Source organism: Chelonoidis abingdonii, chromosome 8 (assembly GCF_003597395.2).
Source record: "Chelonoidis abingdonii isolate Lonesome George chromosome 8, CheloAbing_2.0, whole genome shotgun sequence".
NCBI classification, from domain to species: Eukaryota; Metazoa; Chordata; order Testudines; family Testudinidae; genus Chelonoidis; species Chelonoidis abingdonii.
Window position 1 is genome coordinate 93,146,253 of NC_133776.1, and position 12,438 is coordinate 93,158,690.

Consider the following 12,438-nt stretch of genomic DNA (forward strand, 5'->3'; position numbering starts at 1 on the left):
GCGCGTGGCGCTGGGGGCTGTGGGGAGGGGGTTGGTGCCCCACACCCGCGGGGCGCTGGGGGGCAGGGCCGGGCTGGCGGGTACGTAAAGTCCGGAGCGGCTTTGTAACGCCCGGCTGGGGAGGGGAGACGGGGCCTGAGCTACGCGGGGCGCGGCTCCCCCGCAAGGGGCCGGGGAGGCGGGGGTGAGAGCTGCGGGCACGGGGCAGCGGCGGGAGCCAGGCGCCTGCAGGCTTCCCCGTGCTGCCGGGGCGGCTCTGCTCTCTGCCCCCATGGGGCCGCTCTCCGGGGGCAGCAGGTGATGCTTGGCGCCCAGGCTCCTTCTGGGACTCGTGGCTGCAAAACTCAAGGGGCGATGAAGTGGAAAATACACCGAAGGGGGAAAACCCCGCTGTGCCCTCGGGGCGATGGCCTGAGAGAGCGTCCCACTTTCCCCGAGGCTGGCAATAGACTCGCTTCGCTAACGCAGCCCAGAGCACGCAGGGGGCTGAGAAAGAGGTGTTCCTCCAACTCTCCCCCCACCCACTAAGAGGGCCCCTCTTGGCACACCGAGCAGCAATCAACTTGCAAAGCGGCATCTGAGTGTTTCCCTTCTTTCCCCCTGTGATGTTACTGATATAAACTGGGACCATATAGAACATGGATTGCAACCAAGGTCCTGTAGTGGCACCAAATCTTATGTAAAGGGGGTCATATAGGGTGTCTAAGACCAGGTTATGAGTTGCTGGTTGTGATTATGTTGTCTATACGTATGTATCATTTTGTAGTTGAAGTTATAAGTATTGGTTCTATACTGTCTGTATTTTGTATTTGTGCTCTGCTTGTGGGTGACACCCCAGACAAGTTGGTGTTAGATCTGCCTAGCCTGCTTGATGGCCCATTAAGGACCATCAGCTACACAATTGACCCATGGAGAGACAGCAGATACGCCTTGTAACTCAGCAAAGTATCCAGGGACTTGCCTATGTAACTCCAGATTCCATTTTGCTGTAATTTTCCACAGTAAGAACAAAGAGGTTCTTACACCTGGAAAAGCCTATATAAGGCTGATGCCTCATCTCCATCTGGTCTTCAATCCTGCTTCTTACCTGTTTGAGCAATTGATCCTGAATTGGCACTCTCAGTTGGGTCCCACTAGAACCGCATTGTCACACCCCCGCACTCTGCCCTGGGGCTTATACACTACAGGACCTGGACAAATCCTTCTCCATGGGAATAGCTGGCTCATTGCAAATGGGCTTGTCTCTGTTATTGTATTTATTTTACCCAAATAAAAGGGTAGGAAAAAACAACAACCCCCTCCCCACCCTTTTTGTACAATGTGGTCCACTGATCCTCACATTTAAAACCACACTTGCATAACTCCGGATCTTACTCACTACTTAGTGGTGGTGAGAAGCCTAATTCCTTAATGTATTCAAAACGCTTTGTGCTGAAAGGTACTCTGCAGCCATGGAGGTTTGATTACTACAGTATAAATAAAACATCGGTTATAGATACAATTCCAAAGACTAGAATCATTGCAAAACAAAGGAATCAAGTCCCCACCCCAAGACAGCAATGGAGTTATACAAAGTTTAATTGTACAGTTTATAGTGAAAATTCTTTATAAACAAATCCTCACCCCTTTTAAGGAACTCTAGAACATATTTACATTTCACCACACTTTGGCTATGGCTACACTTGAAACTTCAAAGCGCTGCTGTGGTCGCAGTGCCAGTGCTGGGAGAGAGCTCTCCCAGTGCTGCATGTAAACCACCTCCTCATCGGGTATAGCCTGCAGCGCTGGGAGCCGTTTACACTGACGCTTAACAGCGCTGTATCTTGCAGCGCTCAGGGGGGTGTTTTTTTCACACCCCTGAGCGAGAAAGTTGCAGCACTGTAAAGCGCCAGTGTAGCCAAGGCCTTAGACTAACCAGAACATTAGATACGTAGCAAAATCTTATCTACTTTGTCTTGTTCAGTCATGTAATAGCTCATCTTGTGTGTGTGAGCATGTGTATATATATGTATGTATACGTACCGCTTTTAGATTAACAAAATTTAGGTATAGGTTGTTATTACAAAAAGCTTATCTTATATAAGGTTAGCTATGTTGACCTCTAGACTATAATTTTTAGTAATACCCATTGACTGGCCTAGAGGGATCTTTAGGATAAATCCACCTCAAAGGATACTGGAAGACATTTAAAAAATATCAGCTGCACTACTACATAATTAATGTTTATATGCATTTGCTTCAAAATGAATGTACTCGACTGGAGGTTTTTTGTTTTTGTTTTTTGTTTGTAATTGTTCATGGAGATAGAGCTTTAGATTGCACATTTTTAGAAACGGATCTACATATGTGAATTTTCAAAACCGCTTGTAAAAATTCAGGCCATTGTCACAATATCTCAATTCAGCGAAAGAGAATGTTCTTTCTCTCGGGATTGCTATAGCAAGGATACGGCCTTGTACTTCTGCAGATAGTCCCCCTCCCCCACCACAGACGGTCAGGAGTAGGAGTCAGAGAATCCAGTTTCCAGCCAGTATTCTTATTCATATGACAGTAGCACCTATAAATCTCAACCCACTTGTGCTTGGCACTATATAGACAGATAGCAAATGACAGTCCCTGCCCTGATGAGCTTACAGTCTAAACAGACAAGACACAAGATGGGAGGGGAAGTAAAGGTAAAGTGATTTGTACAAGGTTGCACAGCAGGCTAGTAATAGAATCTCTGGGGTGGATCCTCAACTGTCTTTGACATCAAGGAGCTATGACAATGTATGCCAGCTGATGTTCTGGCCTCTGCTCTCCTGAGTCTCAACCCAGCACCCTATCTATTAAACCATACAGCCTCTCCTTAGAAAACCTTCAGAATCAAAGCACCGTTGTGAGGTAAAATTCTTTAAAAGAAACTGATTAATTGAATAACTGGTTTCAATAATTCTGTACTTGGAAAGTCAGGTAATAGCTCAAAAGTACAGCACAGCCCCTCAGCAAATAGTTCAAAAAAGGCATGAAAACCAAAGTACTTACCTATTAATTACAGTATTTTAAATTAGGCGAAAATGAATAAAAACAGGTAAATAGCACATATGCGGTTATCATGTTTTATACTTACCTCCCCCCCCAAAAAAACTAAAACAAGATGGCTGATGAAACATACACATCTTATTTGTATTTGGAGTTCTCTCCAAAAAATGTACACTATTTTGTTAATAAAATGTTAACGTTCATAAAAAGCAGGGGAGATATGATTGCTCTCTACAAATACATAGGGGGATAAACAGCATGGAGGGAGAGGAGTTATTTAAGTTAAGGGCCAATGTAGATACTAGAACAAGTGGATATACGCTGACCATCGGTGAGTTTAGGCTTGAAACTAGACAAGGATTTCTGACCATGAGAAGATGGAGTGATGTTCTGGAAGAGACCACCAAAGGGAATTGGGGGGGGGGGGGGGGNAAATGACAGTCCCTGCCCTGATGAGCTTACAGTCTAAACAGACAAGACACAAGATGGGAGGGGAAGTAAAGGTAAAGTGATTTGTACAAGGTTGCACAGCAGGCTAGTAATAGAATCTCTGGGGTGGATCCTCAACTGTCTTTGACATCAAGGAGCTATGACAATGTATGCCAGCTGATGTTCTGGCCTCTGCTCTCCTGAGTCTCAACCCAGCACCCTATCTATTAAACCATACAGCCTCTCCTTAGAAAACCTTCAGAATCAAAGCACCGTTGTGAGGTAAAATTCTTTAAAAGAAACTGATTAATTGAATAACTGGTTTCAATAATTCTGTACTTGGAAAGTCAGGTAATAGCTCAAAAGTACAGCACAGCCCCTCAGCAAATAGTTCAAAAAAGGCATGAAAACCAAAGTACTTACCTATTAATTACAGTATTTTAAATTAGGCGAAAATGAATAAAAACAGGTAAATAGCACATATGCGGTTATCATGTTTTATACTTACCTCCCCCCCCAAAAAAACTAAAACAAGATGGCTGATGAAACATACACATCTTATTTGTATTTGGAGTTCTCTCCAAAAAATGTACACTATTTTGTTAATAAAATGTTAACGTTCATAAAAAGCAGGGGAGATATGATTGCTCTCTACAAATACATAGGGGGATAAACAGCATGGAGGGAGAGGAGTTATTTAAGTTAAGGGCCAATGTAGATACTAGAACAAGTGGATATACGCTGACCATCGGTGAGTTTAGGCTTGAAACTAGACAAGGATTTCTGACCATGAGAAGATGGAGTGATGTTCTGGAAGAGACCACCAAAGGGAATTGGGGGGGGGGGGGGGGGAAACTTGCTTGTTTCAAGACTGATCTTACTACTAAAGTTGTGGAGGGGATGGTATGAGGTTACCTACTATGGCAAATGGCCCATCATCATCTGCTATTAGCAAATATCTCCAGTGGCCGGAGATGAGACACTAGATGGGAAGGTCTCTAACTTACTATAGAGAATTCTTTCCAGGGGTCTGGTTGATGGGTCTTGTCCACAAGCTCAGGGTCTAACTGATTGCCATGTTTGGAGTTGGGAAGGAATTTTTCCCCAAGTCAGATTGGCAGAGACTCTGGAGGGGTATCACCTTCCTCTGCAGCATGGGGCACGAGACACTAATGATTTGAACTACTATAAATGATGGATTCTATATAACTTGAAATCTTTAAATCAAAATTTGAGGACTTTAGTAACTAAGCCAGAGGTGTTGGACCTATTGCAGGAGTGGGTGGTTGAGGTTCTGTGGCCTGCAGTATGCAGGAGGTCAGATCAGGGCCGGTGCAGGTATGTTTTGCACCCTAGGCGAAATGTCCACCTTGCGCCTTTCCCCGTCCCTGAGCCCCCGTCCTGAGGCACGCCCCCAAGGCAGCTCCCCATCCCCCACGCTCCAACCTGAGGCACCCCCCTCAGCTCACCCCTGCTCCAAGCACGAGCACCCCGAGCACGCCGTCGCTGCTTCACTTCTCCCGCCTCCCAGGCTTGCAGCGCCTAGGCTGATTGGCGCCGCAAGCCTGGGAGGTGGGAGAAATGAAGCAGCCATGGTGAGCTTGGGGAGGAGGCGGGGCAGGGGTGAGCTGGGGCCAGGAGTTCCCCTGCGTGCCACCTCCCCCTCCCCCCCACTTGCTGCAGGCGGCCCTCCCCGCACTCCCCTGCCCCAGCTCCCTCTGCCTAAATGCCGGCGGTGACCGGGGTGGCCGAAGATCCGGGCGCCGTGGTCGCTGACGAAGAAAATGCCGCCCCCCCAAATCCTAGCGCGGTCGCCTAAATGGTTGCACCAGCCCTGGGTCAGATTAAATGATCAAGATGTCCCTTCTGGCCTTAAAGACTATGAAGGTATAAGGAAAACACCTGGTTTTTTTTCTTTCAGAACTAGGGACAGCAACATTTTCTTTTCATTGCAGTGGCTTTTATATCTTTGTGATTTTCATAACCATTGTCCTATGAAACAAAGTCTGTTCTTTGAAGGAGAGTGACCTAACCAGTAACTAGCAGTGCTGTAATAATGACGCATGGGCAGTGGGACATGCTAAAAGTTAACATATAGTAAACATCAAAGAGATAGAAGGTAGTGCTAGAAAGAGGGTACAAATTAGGCCAAAGGGGATGAAACTAGGGAAGGGAAAATTTCATAACAGTGAGAGGTCTGTAGGATGTTGGAAAGACTCCCAAGGGAAGCGTTGGAAGCCCAGCCACTTTCAAACTAGCCTGACAAAACACTGCGAAATGTATCTTTGTGAACAATCCTCCTCTAGCAGGAACATGGACTGGAAAATTTGAAAAAGGGAGGGCAGCTTTGCAAAGGGGCCACTGCAATGGTGGGAGCTGCATGCTCATAAGCATTCAGAGTGCAGACCTTGACTCCAACCCAGGAAACAGTTCCCTGTCATGGAACGCCTATGGGGCAGAATCCATGGGAGTTCTGGGGGAAAACTCCCACCACCTAAATTTCACCCAGTAATCCTTGTGCCAGCTCCAGGTTTGCTGAGCCTGTGCATATTGACAGCCATAATTTGGTACCTGCTAATGTGGGGCCTGGGGATGATGAAGTGAGATAGGGAGATAGCCTTACATTCTATACTTTCAAGTATTTTAATGGTGAAAATGTCACAGAACTACAAATATTTGGTCCTGAGCGGCTCCCCGGACAGTCCAGCAAAGCCCACATTAGCAAAGTGCACCTCTACAAATCAAGCTGACACACTAAGCTAAATTGTAATGTTTTCTGTATAACAGACCATGGAAGCACGATTTGGAGATTGGCATTCAGAAATAGATTCAGAGCAGCAGGAGGTCACGAGGTGCATTCTGGTTAGGAAGCAGAAGAGAAAGGAACCACTGCCTACTTGCATTGCTCATCTGATTAAGAAACTGATTTATCCTACACTTAAACAGAAAAAGTTGAAGCTAGCAGGTGACTCACTCTGAAAAACACAAACCTCCCTTGTATGATTTTTCTACTAAGACAAAAGTAGAGTTTCTACTTTTTAAAGACAGGGAGTACAGAACTGGCCTTTCTCAAGCAGTTAACGATTTGTATAATAAACACAATGAAAGCTACGAACACTGTGAATGACTGGTATAATAAACACGATGAAAGCTATGAACACGATGACTTCATTCTTGAACTTTCTCTTAGGTTTATACTCTATTATGATAATTGAGAACAGGCACGTAATATAAACACTCCTATTGTGTTTTTCCTGTATTCCAGAGGCTGAAGACGGTGAAATTCTGTCCCACTGAAGTCAATGGCAAAACTCCCACTGACTTCAAGGGGGTCAGGATTTCATCCACAGTATTAGAGAGATGGATATGAATGTCACCTAGCAATTATGTAACCACAATGGCTTTTTTTAGTCTATGCACTTTCTCCATAATAACCAATAGGTATGGATATTTTTTGACTGCTGACTCAGAGTTCAGCCAATGCATTTTTTTTAAAGGGAGGGGAATAAGAATCATGACTGTAGATATGATGGGAAGCAGCATGGACTCCTTCAGATGGAGGACATAGAGTCAGGAAATGTTGGTTCTATTACTTTAGCTGCCATTGTGTGAGCTTGGGTAATTCCCTTTAACTCCCCATGCCTCCGTTTCCCCCATCTGTAAAATACTACCTATGCTTTGAGTTCCACGGTGCTATTATATATGATGAAGATTATTCATAGTGAAAATGATCAAGTCAGATTTCCATTCGGATATGCTCTCATTGAGAAGAAAGGCACTGGTGGAAAATTATGTAAATATTACGTTTCATTGTTAGAAATTTATTACAACTAAAATCAACATACAGAAGTAAAGGCAATTGTGAAAAAAAGTTTAAGTAGATTCTAGGGACCAGCAGACAGAAGACAATGAGAAAACTTGGATTTGTTTTTTCAGGGAAAACAGAAAATGAAATCTGTGAAAATCCTTGTTACCTACTGATCCATGAACACAGTGCAACGAGTAAGAAGCAGCACCCTTTCTATGCAAGGCTCATATTTTCGTAATTGATGACTGACTAGTGATCAGCTTGACAAGGCCTTGGGACTAGCAAAATGAGCACTGCATTCAATTCCACTTTGAACGAGGTGATACAGAAAGAGAGGCACTCACATGCTATTGTGATAATCAAACCGAGAGCTGGACAGAAAACAGAACATCTGTTCCATGGGAAAGCCCAACATTTCAAAATCTGATTTCATTCCAAAATGGAATGAAGTAAGATTTTTGAAATTTCCCTTGAAATAGAAATTCCAAATAATTTCAATTCAGATACATCAGTGTTTTGTTTATATAAAATAGCAATTACATGAATACTTTAAAAGTAATATAGCAAAATAAAGTTGAAACAAAACATTTTGAGGTTATCAAAATGAAAAGGGAAAATTGTTTTGACTTTCTTCCATTAAAAGTGATAATGTCCCATGAAATGTTTTGATTTAAATGAAACCGCATTTGCCAGCAGAAAACTGTTCTGTCAATTTTTTGCATCAGCTTTATCAAATTCCATTTGTTGCACAGAAGATGGAAAATCCCTAATTTTTTCAACACATGCAAATTATATTTTTGCTTACAACAAACCCCTGCTTAAGATGACATTGGTCTATGGCAAGTTAGACTTGTGGAGTGTAGGGTTGAGTGTCTTTCAGGGCACTGGATCCAGTGATTGCAGAAAGAGGCTAGTCATATAATTTCCAGCTCTGTTGAACACGGGAGTGAAATCAGAATCAAGCTTAACATGTATACGCATCCAAAAGATTTTCATGGTTCTTGGTGGCCTATGGGTAAAACAGACCATCACATGAAGCCCACAAAACTTGTGAGGTACAACAGAGTAAGTCTGAAGGTAACTATCTCAGCATAGTTTATATGGGAGAGAGAAAAAGCTTCTCATCCACAAATGATGAGTAAACTATAGGTTTACACTACACATGAGAAGGATGGGAAGTCCACAGGAGCAGAGGCAGCCCTGAATTAGAGCTAATCTTTGGATTGGGGCATAGATGGCTGCAGTTACAAGAGAAACCACTGATACCATAAGGAAGTCTACTATGGAAAGAAGTATCAAGATACTTCAAATCTTGATGCTGACCAGTAGAGAGACTGCCCCACTGTCCTATTTAAAATGGTTCAAATAATGGCAGAACAACATTCTTTACTGACAGTCATTTACAAACACGAGGGATATTGAAAAATAATTCATTAATGAAAGCTCAGTTAAGATTTAGATTTTCAATGTAGAATAGATTTTTCAGAGGGAAAAATTAAAACAAGGGGTTGTAGGAACCTATGTTTTGGATCAAGATGTAATAAAGTAATTCCAATAATCAGTTAGGAAAATCTTAAATCAGTGGAACCAAAAAGGAGACATTTACTGTAACCTATGGGACACTTGCACCATAGGGGTCAAGGTTGTTCACTTATAGCCTTTCCATATTTCAGTCTGTAACTCCTTTTTTTTCTATCTAGGCCTGATCCAAAGCCAGCGGGAGTCAATGGAGAGACTCCCATTGACTCCAACAGGTTATGGATCAGGCCTTTTATGAGTCACTAATAAGATGTGTCTGTCAGGTGTCAGAAGGGCTGGATCTTAATGGACAAAGGATAGTAGGTGGGTGGAAGGCTGGATTCTTATCTGCTCAAATCATAACCCACTGATTTGTTTGGCAACTTACAGTACAAACAGGTATTCAGATTTCATAGACCTAGAGGATATTTTTTGTGGACTCAGACAACTCTCTGCCTTGGGATTTGGACTGTCTCTCCTCAAAGAAAACTCCTCCTAAAATATATATTCCCTCTACTGAGCCATTTTTCTCCAGAAGCACCAAAGACCTGCCAAGGCAGGTGGAGGAGATTGGACTTGCCTCACTAGCTAGTTGGCAAGACAATTGTTCTATAGGGACTGCGATGGGCTGATATGCTAGAATCTAGCACAAAAGGAAACTGATAGAAATTAGCCGCATGCCCGCTGGTATTAGAGGACCAGGATTCAGGACCCTGCTATTCTATTGCCAGCTCCACTCCTAATTTGCTCATGACTTTGCACAAGTCAATATCCATCTATGACAATTGACCCGTTTTGACAAATGGGCCAATAAACACACCTTGCCTTAGGGACATGTTGTTGGCTTGTTTGCAAAGCACTTTGAGATCCTCAGATGAAAGGTAAGTATTATCGTTAATTATGGTGGAAATGCTTGAGACACGCTGCTCCTATCAGCTATCTCTGTTCATTCACTCAGAGCCTCAACCCAGTTCCTTGACCTTGCACAAGGGAAGGGAAATCTTGTTATATTGCACATACCTGAGATTTCTAGGGGTTCAGAGGCACAAGCCTTTATTTTTAAGCAGCAACAGTACATCTTATACCATAGAAAATGCTAAAGGCTTCAAATATATTTTTTCAATGAGAGAGGATTAGAGAGGTCATTGATATGATGATTAGGGCTCTAGCTGTACAACTTATGAATTCTGATTTATATTGTGAAGGTGTGTTCTGAAGAACTGTTTTATCATGTGTCTTTATGTACATGGATCCACCCCTGCTGACAGGCACAGTAGCAGGTACACACTAGACAGGGGAAATGGGAAACAATTAAGGTTAAAAACAATACTTAGACCTCAGAAAGGTTATGCTAAAAAACAAAACAAAAGAACAGCTGCATTCTTTGAAAAAACAGTTTAGCTGATTCCTCTGAAGATAGGAGCTGTGGAAAGTTAACTGGGAGTAAAACAAAAGAAGGTGCCCAGAAAGGGTAAAAATCACAGGAACAAGGGAAGTGAGACAGGAGGAGGAAGTATGAGGCAAGAGACAACAAGGTCACAGGAACTGGGTAAGGGGCTCCCCCCGAAGGAGATACCAGCTAGCATGGAACAGCCTGCATGAGGAGGGGACACCCTCTCTGCCTGGCTTACAAGGGAAGGATGAGCTAGAAAGTGAGGGACATTGTAGTTTCAGATGTTTGTTTTGTATGATCTGTACTCTCCTGTTTTACATGATTAAGTACGGACGAGCACAAAGGTGCAAGACTGAGTAAAGTCTCTCTCTGTATGTTGAATGCTGCATAACCGCTGCATGGCTCTGAGAAAGTTAAACTGGAAACCAGAAACTTCACACCTTTTGGGGCTGAGTTCCGGGAGGGGGTGTGTTTAAAGTAACTGGGGTAGCTTGGAAGTTAGTGCTGGCCCCTGGGACCTAGTGCAGGTGGACCAAGGATCCCTATTATCTTGAAGTAGTAACAGATGTGAGTCAGCACCCAGGAAATGTGTCAGAGAGACCTAGGGAGGAACTAGTCCTGCAGCCAGCTGATGCTCTAGAAGCTTAACAGACCCCAGAGATCCAGAGCACAGAGCTATGGATTGTGCTCACAGCTGTCCTAGTGGCTGGCTAAGAGGGGACACTTGCTAGGATCTAGAATACTTGACATCTAGAGATATTGGTTATGTTAGAATCCTTTGGCACTGAGCAACAGGAATACAGAATAATGGCCATTTTGTAAAGAGGGCTCACAACAATGTGGTAAATTGACAATGACAACTATAGTTGTCACAAACATGATACGGAAGCAGTTACACATCCTACTAAAACATGATCATTCTCAAAGGACTGTGCATTCCCACCCATCCATCCACTGCATGCTGCCGTTTGACCTTTAGCTCTTATTTGCATTGGACTTTCAGGAGGAAAATAGAACATTTGGATACGGCGCCACGTCTGGCTTTTGGCAACAAGATGTGATCTTGCAATCTTCAGATATTTTGATTAGTTTCAGCAGGAAGTCACGCAGTCTGAAATAATGCTACAGTCTGAAGTCCGTCCAACATCATGTCAGTGTATTTTTATGCCTATTGTGGTTCTGAAAAAACCAAGAACCCACTTGTCCTCACCCACACAAAAACACGGGGGAGGGAAAAAAGCTTTCTTGAAACGCCAAGCATTTAATTTTTTGTGTGTGTGTGTGTGTGTGTGTGTGGCCAAACGAATACTCAGTGCTACTGGGCCAGAAGATCAGCAGGTAGCTAATTAAAGCCAGTGCTTAAAAATTACAATACATGCTATGTAAAATACTTTTGACAGGTAAATCCCATGGTTCTAAAGCCTATGCGCAGTGTTGTCTTCATGCTATTACCCAGCCTTCACATCTCCCCTGGCAGCAAAACTCACTCAAGCCTGGATTCATGAACACATGCAACCCTATTCCGCAAAGCCCTTAAACTCGTGCTGGCTGTCCCATTGAAGCCAATGGAACAAACACAGGCTTGAAGTTAAGTAGGTGCTTACGTGCTTTTCTCAAAAGGGATGACTTAAGCGCTTTCCTGAATCAGGACCCCAAGCGCCAGTGCACTACCTTTCTGTTCAAGAGGAGTAGGGAACAATGGGCAATGAGCAGCTTTGGATTTCTGCTTGGAAGTCCATCAGGTAACCAGAGCAGCATGCTTCATGGAACACTGCCCACCCATGACAGCCTGGTGAGGGTTTCTTACAAGCCGAAGTTCCACCCCCATGTTGTTTGCACAGCTCTAGCTGGTTGCACTGGATTTCTTCTTTCATGCTCCAAGGGCTCCCAATTTTCTTTAAAGTACCTTTTTTAACTGCCACTGCATCTCCCTCACTTACAGAGAACGCACATATTTTGAGAACACAGCAATCTGACTTACGAGACTTGCTCAATTTCACATATTTGTCGTGCTGTTTACAGCGAGGTTTCTTTTCAATTTCAAGCATTGCCAAGTTTTTCTTATGTTACATAGTGACAGGGCTTTCGGTAGCAAGCTTTCTAAAATAATTAGAGATGAATCATTATCATGAAGCAATGGTTCTTACATCTATTAGGACAGTTATTTTAAAAATGTTTTGATGAATCATACAGAAGTGCTCACAAACAGTGGATTATCCCATGTTCATAAATATATTTCTTAGGCAAAAATAAGTTTGAGAAAACAGCA